This window comes from Solea senegalensis, unplaced genomic scaffold, assembly GCF_019176455.1.
Source record: "Solea senegalensis isolate Sse05_10M unplaced genomic scaffold, IFAPA_SoseM_1 scf7180000017169, whole genome shotgun sequence".
Classification (NCBI taxonomy): domain Eukaryota; kingdom Metazoa; phylum Chordata; class Actinopteri; order Pleuronectiformes; family Soleidae; genus Solea; species Solea senegalensis.
In genome coordinates, this window is record NW_025322270.1 from 1 (window position 1) to 10,762 (window position 10,762).

At 48.6% G+C, this 10,762-nt stretch overlaps 24 non-coding genes across 24 annotated transcripts; all 24 read left to right on the forward strand.

Annotated features, from left to right (window-relative positions):
- Positions 1 to 181: 181 nt before the first annotated feature.
- On the forward strand, positions 182 to 253 carry trnad-guc. The gene has a single exon. It is a non-coding gene; the product is annotated as a tRNA-Asp (tRNA).
- Positions 254 to 378: 125 nt separating this feature from the next.
- trnav-cac lies at positions 379 to 451 on the forward strand. Its single transcript has one exon. It is a non-coding gene; the product is annotated as a tRNA-Val (tRNA).
- Positions 452 to 1,031: 580 nt separating this feature from the next.
- trnad-guc lies at positions 1,032 to 1,103 on the forward strand. The gene has a single exon. It is a non-coding gene; the product is annotated as a tRNA-Asp (tRNA).
- Positions 1,104 to 1,228: 125 nt separating this feature from the next.
- trnav-cac lies at positions 1,229 to 1,301 on the forward strand. Its single transcript has one exon. It is a non-coding gene; the product is annotated as a tRNA-Val (tRNA).
- Positions 1,302 to 1,879: 578 nt separating this feature from the next.
- On the forward strand, positions 1,880 to 1,952 carry trnav-aac. The gene has a single exon. It is a non-coding gene; the product is annotated as a tRNA-Val (tRNA).
- Positions 1,953 to 2,161: 209 nt separating this feature from the next.
- Positions 2,162 to 2,233, forward strand: trnad-guc. Its single transcript has one exon. It is a non-coding gene; the product is annotated as a tRNA-Asp (tRNA).
- Positions 2,234 to 2,358: 125 nt separating this feature from the next.
- Positions 2,359 to 2,431, forward strand: trnav-cac. Its single transcript has one exon. It is a non-coding gene; the product is annotated as a tRNA-Val (tRNA).
- A 578-nt stretch (positions 2,432 to 3,009) lies between these two features.
- trnav-aac lies at positions 3,010 to 3,082 on the forward strand. Its single transcript has one exon. It is a non-coding gene; the product is annotated as a tRNA-Val (tRNA).
- A 209-nt stretch (positions 3,083 to 3,291) lies between these two features.
- trnad-guc lies at positions 3,292 to 3,363 on the forward strand. Its single transcript has one exon. It is a non-coding gene; the product is annotated as a tRNA-Asp (tRNA).
- A 125-nt stretch (positions 3,364 to 3,488) lies between these two features.
- On the forward strand, positions 3,489 to 3,561 carry trnav-cac. The gene has a single exon. It is a non-coding gene; the product is annotated as a tRNA-Val (tRNA).
- Positions 3,562 to 4,401: 840 nt separating this feature from the next.
- Positions 4,402 to 4,473, forward strand: trnad-guc. The gene has a single exon. It is a non-coding gene; the product is annotated as a tRNA-Asp (tRNA).
- Positions 4,474 to 4,598: 125 nt separating this feature from the next.
- Positions 4,599 to 4,671, forward strand: trnav-cac. Its single transcript has one exon. It is a non-coding gene; the product is annotated as a tRNA-Val (tRNA).
- A 580-nt stretch (positions 4,672 to 5,251) lies between these two features.
- On the forward strand, positions 5,252 to 5,323 carry trnad-guc. The gene has a single exon. It is a non-coding gene; the product is annotated as a tRNA-Asp (tRNA).
- A 125-nt stretch (positions 5,324 to 5,448) lies between these two features.
- On the forward strand, positions 5,449 to 5,521 carry trnav-cac. The gene has a single exon. It is a non-coding gene; the product is annotated as a tRNA-Val (tRNA).
- Positions 5,522 to 6,558: 1,037 nt separating this feature from the next.
- trnav-cac lies at positions 6,559 to 6,631 on the forward strand. The gene has a single exon. It is a non-coding gene; the product is annotated as a tRNA-Val (tRNA).
- A 578-nt stretch (positions 6,632 to 7,209) lies between these two features.
- Positions 7,210 to 7,282, forward strand: trnav-aac. The gene has a single exon. It is a non-coding gene; the product is annotated as a tRNA-Val (tRNA).
- Positions 7,283 to 7,688: 406 nt separating this feature from the next.
- On the forward strand, positions 7,689 to 7,761 carry trnav-cac. The gene has a single exon. It is a non-coding gene; the product is annotated as a tRNA-Val (tRNA).
- A 586-nt stretch (positions 7,762 to 8,347) lies between these two features.
- On the forward strand, positions 8,348 to 8,420 carry trnav-aac. The gene has a single exon. It is a non-coding gene; the product is annotated as a tRNA-Val (tRNA).
- Positions 8,421 to 8,629: 209 nt separating this feature from the next.
- On the forward strand, positions 8,630 to 8,701 carry trnad-guc. Its single transcript has one exon. It is a non-coding gene; the product is annotated as a tRNA-Asp (tRNA).
- A 125-nt stretch (positions 8,702 to 8,826) lies between these two features.
- trnav-cac lies at positions 8,827 to 8,899 on the forward strand. Its single transcript has one exon. It is a non-coding gene; the product is annotated as a tRNA-Val (tRNA).
- Positions 8,900 to 9,485: 586 nt separating this feature from the next.
- trnav-aac lies at positions 9,486 to 9,558 on the forward strand. Its single transcript has one exon. It is a non-coding gene; the product is annotated as a tRNA-Val (tRNA).
- A 201-nt stretch (positions 9,559 to 9,759) lies between these two features.
- On the forward strand, positions 9,760 to 9,831 carry trnad-guc. Its single transcript has one exon. It is a non-coding gene; the product is annotated as a tRNA-Asp (tRNA).
- A 125-nt stretch (positions 9,832 to 9,956) lies between these two features.
- trnav-cac lies at positions 9,957 to 10,029 on the forward strand. The gene has a single exon. It is a non-coding gene; the product is annotated as a tRNA-Val (tRNA).
- Positions 10,030 to 10,603: 574 nt separating this feature from the next.
- On the forward strand, positions 10,604 to 10,676 carry trnav-aac. The gene has a single exon. It is a non-coding gene; the product is annotated as a tRNA-Val (tRNA).
- Positions 10,677 to 10,762: the final 86 nt, after the last annotated feature.

The following is a 10,762-nucleotide window of genomic DNA, read 5'->3' on the forward strand; positions in this document are numbered from 1 at the left end:
GAAGAGACGTATGGTCTTCTTCATTATCTGAGTGAGGACCCCCTGGGGTAGGTATTCACTCCGACATGGGGTTCACTCTGAATGAGTGCACCTCTTGCAATTTCTGCCTGTTGGCAGTCAGCAAAAATAGACAGACCACGCCTCGTAATTGGTGGCCCTGGCTCCCAGTCACATGGCGCAGTCCTCGTTAGTATAGTGGACAGTATCTCCGCCTGTCACGCGGAAGACTGGGGTTCGATTCCCCGACGGGGAGCTCTTTAGTCTTGAAGTCCCATGGGACCGTCATATGAAAACCGGACCGTTCCCTGATGCCTCTCCTGCGAAATCGTACGCTCGTTGCGTTCTGGGAAAATCTCCAATCCTGGTGTCCTTAGCAGGGTTTCCGTAGTGTAGTGGTCATCACGTTTGCTTCACACGCAAAAGGTCCTCGGTTCGAAACCGAGCGGAAACAGTTTGCTTCCGCAGTGTATGTCATTCATTCAATGTGTGTATGTTAACTGATCCAAGTGAGAGCCTGATCAGTATTTGATCATTGTATTTGCTGCTGAAAGACATGGTGTAGCTCAAGGCCCTCATCTCATGGAGATGGGGAGTACGACCAAGAAGAGAGCCTTCTCAAGCTCTTCTGTCACCCCGAAAAGTGGGATCAACGGAAATCAGACACCAACAGTCTGGAGAGAGATCAGCACAACACAGTTGTGCTCCAGCTGACATTTGAATGGAACTATCTCACTCAGTCGATACTTATAGTCTGCACCCCCAGTGGCAAACCAATGTGGTACGGGTCAGGAAATTAGCTTCTGACATTCTCGGCTGAGTTGCACTGTTCAAACTGGAGACCATATTCTGTCATAGTCAGTTTATCTGACACACCCCCGATAGATAGCTACATAGATAGATAGATAGATATCTCTGTAACACCTATCAAAATATGACCTTTTGCTCCCTCCTGTCAAAGCACACATCTATTGCGATCAGGCTCATTGTATTCTGGGGAAATCTCCAATCTGGCTCCCAGTCACACGGCGCAGTCCTCGTTAGTATAGTGGACAGTATCTCCGCCTGTCACGCGGAAGACCGGGGTTCGATTCCCCGACGGGGAGCTCTTTAGTCTTGAAGTCCCATGGGACCGTCATATGAAAACCGGACCGTTCCCTGATGCCTCTCCTGCGAAATCGTACGCTCGTTGCGTTCTGGGAAAATCTCCAATCCTGGTGTCCTTAGCAGGGTTTCCGTAGTGTAGTGGTCATCACGTTTGCTTCACACCCAAAAGGTCCTCGGTTCGAAACCGAGCGGAAACAGTTTGCTTCCGCAGTGTATGTGATTCATTCAATGTGTGTATGTTAACTGATCCCAGTGAGAGCCTGATCAGTATTTGATCATTGTATTTGCTGCTGAAAGACATGGTGTAGCTCAAGGCCCTCATCTCATGGAGATGGGGAGTACGACCAAGAAGAGAGCCTTCTCAAGCTCTTCTGTCACCCCGAAAAGTGGGATCAACAGAAATCAGACACCAACAGTCTGAAGAGAGATCAGCACAACACAGTTGTGCTCCAGCTGACATTTGAATGGAACTATCTCACTCAGTCGATACTTATAGTCTGCACCCCCAGTGGCAAACCAATGTGGTACGGGTCAGGAAATTAGCTTCTGACATTCTCGGCTGAGTTGCACTGTTCAAACTGGAGACCATATTCTGTCATAGTCAGTTTATCTGACACACCCCCGATAGATAGCTAGCTAGATAGATAGATAGATAGATATCTCTGTAACACCTATCAAAATGTGACCTTTTGCTCCCTCCTGTCAAAGCACACATCTATTGCGATCAGGCTCATTGTATTTTGGGGAAATCTCCAATCTCAGTGCGCCCAACAGGGTTTCCGTAGTGTAGTGGTCATCACGTTCGCCTAACACGCGAAAGGTCCTCGGCTCGAAACCGAGCGGAAACAGCACTCTTTTTAAAGTCACCTTTCCTGGGAAGAGACGTATGGTCTTCTTCATTATCTGAGTGAGGACCCCCTGGGGTAGGTATTCACTCCGACATGGGGTTCACTCTGAATGAGTGCACCTCTTGCAATGTCTGCCTGTTGGCATTCAGCAAGAATAGACAGACCACGCCTCGTAATTGGTGGCCCTGGCTCCCAGTCACATGGCACAGTCCTCGTTAGTATAGTGGACAGTATCTCCGCCTGTCACGCGGAAGACCGGGGTTCGATTCCCCGACGGGGAGCTCTTTAGTCTTGAAGTCCCATGGGACCGTCATATGAAAACCGGACCGTTCCCTGATGCCTCTCCTGCGAAATCGTACGCTCGTTGCTTTCTGGGAAAATCTCCAATCCTGGTGTCCTTAGCAGGGTTTCCGTAGTGTAGTGGTCATCACGTTTGCTTCACACGCAAAAGGTCCTCGGTTCGAAACCGAGCGGAAACAGTTTGCTTCCGCAGTGTATGTCATTCATTCAATGTGTGTATGTTAACTGATCCCAGTGAGAGCCTGATCAGTATTTGATCATTGTATTTGCTGCTGAAAGACATGGTGTAGCTCAAGGCCCTCATCTCATGGAGATGGGGAGTACGACCAAGAAGAGAGCCTTCTCAAGCTCTTCTGTCACCCCGAAAAGTGGGATCAACAGAAATCAGACACCAACAGTCTGGAGAGAGATCAGCACAACACAGTTGTGCTCCAGCTGACATTTGAATGGAACTATCTCACTCAGTCGATACTTATAGTCTGCACCCCCAGTGGCAAACCAATGTGGTACGGGTCAGGAAATTAGCTTCTGACATTCTCGGCTGAGTTGCACTGTTCAAACTGGAGACCATATTCTGTCATAGTCAGTTTATCTGACACACCCCCGATAGATAGCTAGCTAGATAGATAGATAGATAGATATCTCTGTAACACCTATCAAAATGTGACCTTTTGCTCCCTCCTGTCAAAGCACACATCTATTGCGATCAGGCTCATTGTATTTTGGGGAAATCTCCAATCTCAGTGCTCCCAACAGGGTTTCCGTAGTGTAGTGGTCATCACGTTCGCCTAACACGCGAAAGGTCCTCGGCTCGAAACCGAGCGGAAACAGCACTCTTTTTAAAGTCACCTTTCCTGGGAAGAGACGTATGGTCTTCTTCATTATCTGAGTGAGGACCCCCTGGGGTAGGTATTCACTCCGACATGGGGTTCACTCTGAATGAGTGCACCTCTTGCAATTTCTGCCTGTTGGCAGTCAGCAAAAATAGACAGACCACGCCTCGTAATTGGTGGCCCTGGCTCCCAGTCACATGGCCCAGTCCTCGTTAGTATAGTGGACAGTATCTCCGCCTGTCACGCGGAAGACCGGGGTTCGATTCCCCGACGGGGAGCTCTTTAGTCTTGAAGTCCCATGGGACCGTCATATGAAAACCGGACCGTTCCCTGATGCCTCTCCTGCGAAATCGTACGCTCGTTGCGTTCTGGGAAAATCTCCAATCCTGGTGTCCTTAGCAGGGTTTCCGTAGTGTAGTGGTCATCACGTTTGCTTCACACGCAAAAGGTCCTCGGTTCGAAACCGAGCGGAAACAGTTTGCTTCCGCAGTGTATGTCATTCATTCAATGTGTGTATGTTAACTGATCCCAGTGAGAGCCTGATCAGTATTTGATCATTGTATTTGCTGCTGAAAGACATGGTGTAGCTCAAGGCCCTCATCTCATGGAGATGGGGAGTACGACCAAGAAGAGAGCCTTCTCAAGCTCTTCTGTCACCCCGAAAAGTGGGATCAACAGAAATCAGACACCAACAGTCTGGAGAGAGATCAGCACAACACAGTTGTGCTCCAGCTGACATTTGAATGGAACTATCTCACTCAGTCGATACTTATAGTCTGCACCCCCAGTGGCAAACCAATGTGGTACGGGTCAGGAAATTAGCTTCTGACATTCTCGGCTGAGTTGCACTGTTCAAACTGGAGACCATATTCTGTCATAGTCAGTTTATCTGACACACCCCCGATAGATAGCTAGCTAGATAGATAGATAGATAGATATCTCTGTAACACCTATCAAAATGTGACCTTTTGCTCCCTCCTGTCAAAGCACACATCTATTGCGATCAGGCTCATTGTATTTTGGGGAAATCTCCAATCTCAGTGCGCCCAACAGGGTTTCCGTAGTGTAGTGGTCATCAGGTCCTCGGCTCGAAACCGAGCGGAAACAGCACTCTTTTTAAAGTCACCTTTCCTGGGAAGAGACGTATGGTCTTCTTCATTATCTGAGTGAGGACCCCCTGGGGTAGGTATTCACTCCGACATGGGGTTCACTCTGAATGAGTGCACCTCTTGCAATGTCTGCCTGTTGGCAGTCAGCAAAAATAGACAGACCACGCCTCGTAATTGGTGGCCCTGGCTCCCAGTCACATGGCGCAGTCCTCGTTAGTATAGTGGACAGTATCTCCGCCTGTCACGCGGAAGACCGGGGTTCGATTCCCCGACGGGGAGCTCTTTAGTCTTGAAGTCCCATGGGACCGTCATATGAAAACCGGACCGTTCCCTGATGCCTCTCCTGCGAAATCGTACGCTCGTTGCGTTCTGGGAAAATCTCCAATCCTGGTGTCCTTAGCAGGGTTTCCGTAGTGTAGTGGTCATCACGTTTGCTTCACACGCAAAAGGTCCTCGGTTCGAAACCGAGCGGAAACAGTTTGCTTCCGCAGTGTATGTCATTCATTCAATGTGTGTATGTTAACTGATCCCAGTGAGAGCCTGATCAGTATTTGATCATTGTATTTGCTGCTGAAAGACATGGTGTAGCTCAAGGCCCTCATCTCATGGAGATGGGGAGTACGACCAAGAAGAGAGCCTTCTCAAGCTCTTCTGTCACCCCGAAAAGTGGGATCAACGGAAATCAGACACCAACAGTCTGGAGAGAGATCAGCACAACACAGTTGTGCTCCAGCTGACATTTGAATGGAACTATCTCACTCAGTCGATACTTATAGCCTGCACCCCCAGTGGCAAACCAATGTGGTACGGGTCAGGAAATTAGCTTCTGACATTCTCGGCTGAGTTGCACTGTTCAAACTGGAGACCATATTCTGTCATAGTCAGTTTATCTGACACACCCCCGATAGATAGCTACATAGATAGATAGATAGATATCTCTGTAACACCTATCAAAATATGACCTTTTGCTCCCTCCTGTCAAAGCACACATCTATTGCGATCAGGCTCATTGTATTCTGGGGAAATCTCCAATCTGGCTCCCAGTCACATGGCGCAGTCCTCGTTAGTATAGTGGACAGTATCTCCGCCTGTCACGCGGAAGACCGGGGTTCGATTCCCCGACGGGGAGCTCTTTAGTCTTGAAGTCCCATGGGACCGTCATATGAAAACCGGACCGTTCCCTGATGCCTCTCCTGCGAAATCGTACGCTCGTTGCGTTCTGGGAAAATCTCCAATCCTGGTGTCCTTAGCAGGGTTTCCGTAGTGTAGTGGTCATCACGTTTGCTTCACATGCAAAAGGTCCTCAGTTCGAAACCGAGCGGAAACAGTTTGCTTCCGCAGTGTATGTGATTCATTCAATGTGTGTATGTTAACTGATCCCAGGGAGAGCCTGATCAGTATTTGATCATTGTATTTGCTGCTGAAAGACATGGTGTAGCTCAAGGCCCTCATCTCATGGAGATGGGGAGTACGACCAAGAAGAGAGCCTTCTCAAGCTCTTCTGTCACCCCGAAAAGTGGGATCAACGGAAATCAGACACCAACAGTCTGGAGAGAGATCAGCACAACACAGTTGTGCTCCAGCTGACATTTGAATGGAACTATCTCACTCAGTCGATACTTATAGCCTGCACCCCCAGTGGCAAACCAATGTGGTACGGGTCAGGAAATTAGCTTCTGCCATTCTCGGCTGAGTTGCACTGTTCAAACTGGAGACCATATTCTGTCATAGTCAGTTTATCTGACACACCCCCGATAGATAGCTAGCTAGATAGATAGATAGATAGATATCTCTGTAACACCTATCAAAATGTGACCTTTTGCTCCCTCCTGTCAAAGCACACATCTATTGCGATCAGGCTCATTGTATTTTGGGGAAATCTCCAATCTCAGTGCGCCCAACAGGGTTTCCGTAGTGTAGTGGTCATCAGGTCCTCGGCTCGAAACCGAGCGGAAACAGCACTCTTTTTAAAGTCACCTTTCCTGGGAAGAGACGTATGGTCTTCTTCATTATCTGAGTGAGGACCCCCTGGGGTAGGTATTCACTCCGACATGGGGTTCACTCTGAATGAGTGCACCTCTTGCAATTTCTGCCTGTTGGCAGTCAGCAAAAATAGACAGACCACGCCTCGTAATTGGTGGCCCTGGCTCCCAGTCACATGGCCCAGTCCTCTTTAGTATAGTGGACAGTATCTCCGCCTGTCACGCGGAAGACTGGGGTTCGATTCCCCGACGGGGAGCTCTTTAGTCTTGAAGTCCCATGGGACCGTCATATGAAAACCGGACCGTTCCCTGATGCCTCTCCTGCGAAATCGTACGCTCGTTGCGTTCTGGGAAAATCTCCAATCCTGGTGTCCTTAGCAGGGTTTCCGTAGTGTAGTGGTCATCACGTTTGCTTCACACGCAAAAGGTCCTCGGTTCGAAACCGAGCGGAAACAGTTTGCTTCCGCAGTGTATGTCATTCATTTAATGTGTGTATGTTAACTGCTCCCAGTGAGAGCCTGATCAGTATTTGATCATTGTATTTGCTGCTGAAAGACATGGTGTAGCTCAAGGCCCTCATCTCATGGAGATGGGGAGTACGACCAAGAAGAGAGCCTTCTCAAGCTCTTCTGTCACCCCGAAAAGTGGGATCAACGGAAATCAGACACCAACAGTCTGGAGAGCGATCAGCACAACACAGTTGTGCTCCAGCTGACATTTGAATGGAACTATCTCACTCAGTCGATACTTATAGTCTGCACCCCCAGTGGCAAACCAATGTGGTACGGGTCAGGAAATTAGCTTCTGACATTCTCGGCTGAGTTGCACTGTTTAAACTGGAGACCATATTCTGTCATAGTCAGTTTATCTGACACACCCCCGATAGATAGCTAGCTAGATAGATAGATAGATAGATATCTCTGTAACACCTATCAAAATGTGACCTTTTGCTCCCTCCTGTCAAAGCACACATCTATTGCGATCAGGCTCATTGTATTTTGGGGAAATCTCCAATCTCAGTGCGCCCACCAGGGTTTCCGTAGTGTAGTGGTCATCACGTTCGCCTAACACGCGAAAGGTCCTCGGCTCGAAACCGAGCGGAAACAGCACTCTTTTTAAAGTCACCTTTCCTGGGAAGAGACGTATGGTCTTCTTCATTATCTGAGTGAGGACCCCCTGGGGTAGGTATTCACTCCGACATGGGGTTCACTCTGAATGAGTGCACCTCTTGCAATGTCTGCCTGTTGGCATTCAGCAAAAATAGACAGACCACGCCTCGTAATTGGTGGCCCTGGCTCCCAGTCACATGGCCCAGTCCTCTTTAGTATAGTGGACAGTATCTCCGCCTGTCACGCGGAAGACTGGGGTTCGATTCCCCGACGGGGAGCTCTTTAGTCTTGAAGTCCCATGGGACCGTCATATGAAAACCGGACCGTTCCCTGATGCCTCTCCTGCGAAATCGTACGCTCGTTGCTTTCTGGGAAATTCTCCAATCCTGGTGTCCTTAGCAGGGTTTCCGTAGTGTAGTGGTCATCACGTTTGCTTCACACGCAAAAGGTCCTCGGTTCGAAACCGAGCGGAAACAGTTTGCTTCCGCAGTGTATGTCATTCATTCAATGTGTGTATGTTAACTGATCCAAGTGAGAGCCTGATCAGTATTTGATCATTGTATTTGCTGCTGAAAGACATGGTGTAGCTCAAGGCCCTCATCTCATGGAGATGGGGAGTACGACCAAGAAGAGAGCCTTCTCAAGCTCTTCTGTCACCCCGAAAAGTGGGATCAACAGAAATCAGACACCAACAGTCTGGAGAGAGATCAGCACAACACAGTTGTGCTCCAGCTGACATTTGAATGGAACTATCTCACTCAGTCGATACTTATAGTCTGCACCCCCAGTGGCAAACCAATGTGGTACGGGTCAGGAAATTAGCTTCTGACATTCTCGGCTGAGTTGCACTGTTTAAACTGGAGACCATATTCTGTCATAGTCAGTTTATCTGACACACCCCCGATAGATAGCTACATAGATAGATAGATAGATAGATAGATAGATATCTCTGTAACATCTATCAAAATGTGACCTTTTGCTCCCTCCTGTCAAAGCACACATCTATTGCGATCAGGCTCATTGTATTTTGGGGAAATCTCCAATCTCAGTGCGCCCACCAGGGTTTCCGTAGTGTAGTGGTCATCACGTTCGCCTAACACGCGAAAGGTCCTCGGCTCGAAACCGAGCGGAAACAGCACTCTTTTTAAAGTCACCTTTCCTGGGAAGAGACGTATGGTCTTCTTCATTATCTGAGTGAGGACCCCCTGGGGTAGGTATTCACTCCGACATGGGGTTCACTCTGAATGAGTGCACCTCTTGCAATGTCTGCCTGTTGGCATTCAGCAAAAATAGACAGACCACGCCTCGTAATTGGTGGCCCTGGCTCCCGGTCACATGGCCCAGTCCTCGTTAGTATAGTGGACAGTATCTCCGCCTGTCACGCGGAAGACCGGGGTTCGATTCCCTGACGGGGAGCTCTTTAGTCTTGAAGTCCCATGGGACCGTCATATGAAAACCGGACCGTTCCCTGATGCCTCTCCTGCGAAATCGTACGCTCGTTGCTTTCTGGGAAATTCTCCAATCCTGGTGTCCTTAGCAGGGTTTCCGTAGTGTAGTGGTCATCACGTTTGCTTCACACGCAAAAGGTCCTCGGTTCGAAACCGAGCGGAAACAGTTTGCTTCCGCAGTGTATGTCATTCATTCAATGTGTGTATGTTAACTGATCCCAGTGAGAGCCTGATCAGTATTTGATCATTGTATTTGCTGCTGAAAGACATGGTGTAGCTCAAGGCCCTCATCTCATGGAGATGGGGAGTACCACCAAGAAGAGAGCCTTCTCAAGCTCTTCTGTCACCCCGAAAAGTGGGATCAACAGAAATCAGACACCAACAGTCTGGAGAGAGATCAGCACAACACAGTTGTGCTCCAGCTGACATTTGAATGGAACTATCTCACTCAGTCGATACTTATAGTCTGCACCCCCAGTGGCAAACCAATGTGGTACGGGTCAGGAAATTAGCTTCTGACATTCTCGGCTGAGTTGCACTGTTCAAACTGGAGACCATATTCTGTCATAGTCAGTTTATCTGACACACCCCCGATAGATAGCTACATAGATAGATAGATAGATAGATAGATAGATATCTCTGTAACATCTATCAAAATGTGACCTTTTGCTCCCTCCTGTCAAAGCACACATCTATTGCGATCAGGCTCATTGTATTTTGGGGAAATCTCCAATCTCAGTGCGCCCAACAGGGTTTCCGTAGTGTAGTGGTCATCACGTTCGCCTAACACGCGAAAGGTCCTCGGCTCGAAACCGAGCGGAAACAGCACTCTTTTTAAAGTCACCTTTCCTGGGAAGAGACGTATGGTCTTCTTCATTATCTGAGTGAGGACCCCCTGGGGTAGGTATTCACTCCGACATGGGGTTCACTCTGAATGAGTGCACCTCTTGCAATGTTGGCAGTCAGCAAAAATAGACAGACCACGCCTCGTAATTGGTGGCCCTGGCTCCCAGTCACATGGCGCAGTCCTCGTTAGTATAGTGGACAGTATCTCCGCCTGTCACGCGGAAGACCGGGGTTCGATTCCCTGACGGGGAGCTCTTTAGTCTTGAAGTCCCATGGGACCGTCATATGAAAACCGGACCGTTCCCTGATGCCTCTCCTGCGAAATCGTACGCTCGTTGCTTTCTGGGAAAATCTCCAATCCTGGTGTCCTTAGCAGGGTTTCCGTAGTGTAGTGGTCATCACGTTTGCTTCACACGCAAAAGGTCCTCGGTTCGAAACCGAGCGGAAACAGTTTGCTTCCGCAGTGTATGTCATTCATTCAATGTGTGTATGTTAACTGATCCCAGTGAGAGCCTGATCAGTATTTGATCATTGTATTTGCTGCTGAAAGACATGGTGTAGCTCAAGGCCCTCATCTCATGGAGATGGGGAGTACCACCAAGAAGAGAGCCTTCTCAAGCTCTTCTGTCACCCCGAAAAGTGGGATCAACAGAAATCAGACACCAACAGTCTGGAGAGAGATCAGCACAACACAGTTGTGCTCCAGCTGACATTTGAATGGAACTATCTCACTCAGTCGATACTTATAGTCTGCACCCCCAGTGGCAAACCAATGTGGTACGGGTCAGGAAATTAGCTTCTGACATTCTCGGCTGAGTTGCACTGTTCAAACTGGAGACCATATTCTGTCATAGTCAGTTTATCTGACACACCCCCGATAGATAGCTACATAGATAGATAGATAGATATCTCTGTAACACCTATCAAAATGTGACCTTTTGCTCCCTCCTGTCAAAGCACCCATCTATTGCGATCAGGCTCATTGTATTTTGGGGAAATCTCCAATCTCAGTGCGCCCAACAGGGTTTCCGTAGTGTAGTGGTCATCACGTTCGCCTAACACGCGAAAGGTCCTCGGCTCGAAACCGAGCGGAAACAGCACTCTTTTTAAAGTCACCTTTCCTGGGAAGAGACGTATGGTCTTCTTAATTATCTGAGTGAGGACCCCCTGGGGTAGGTATTCA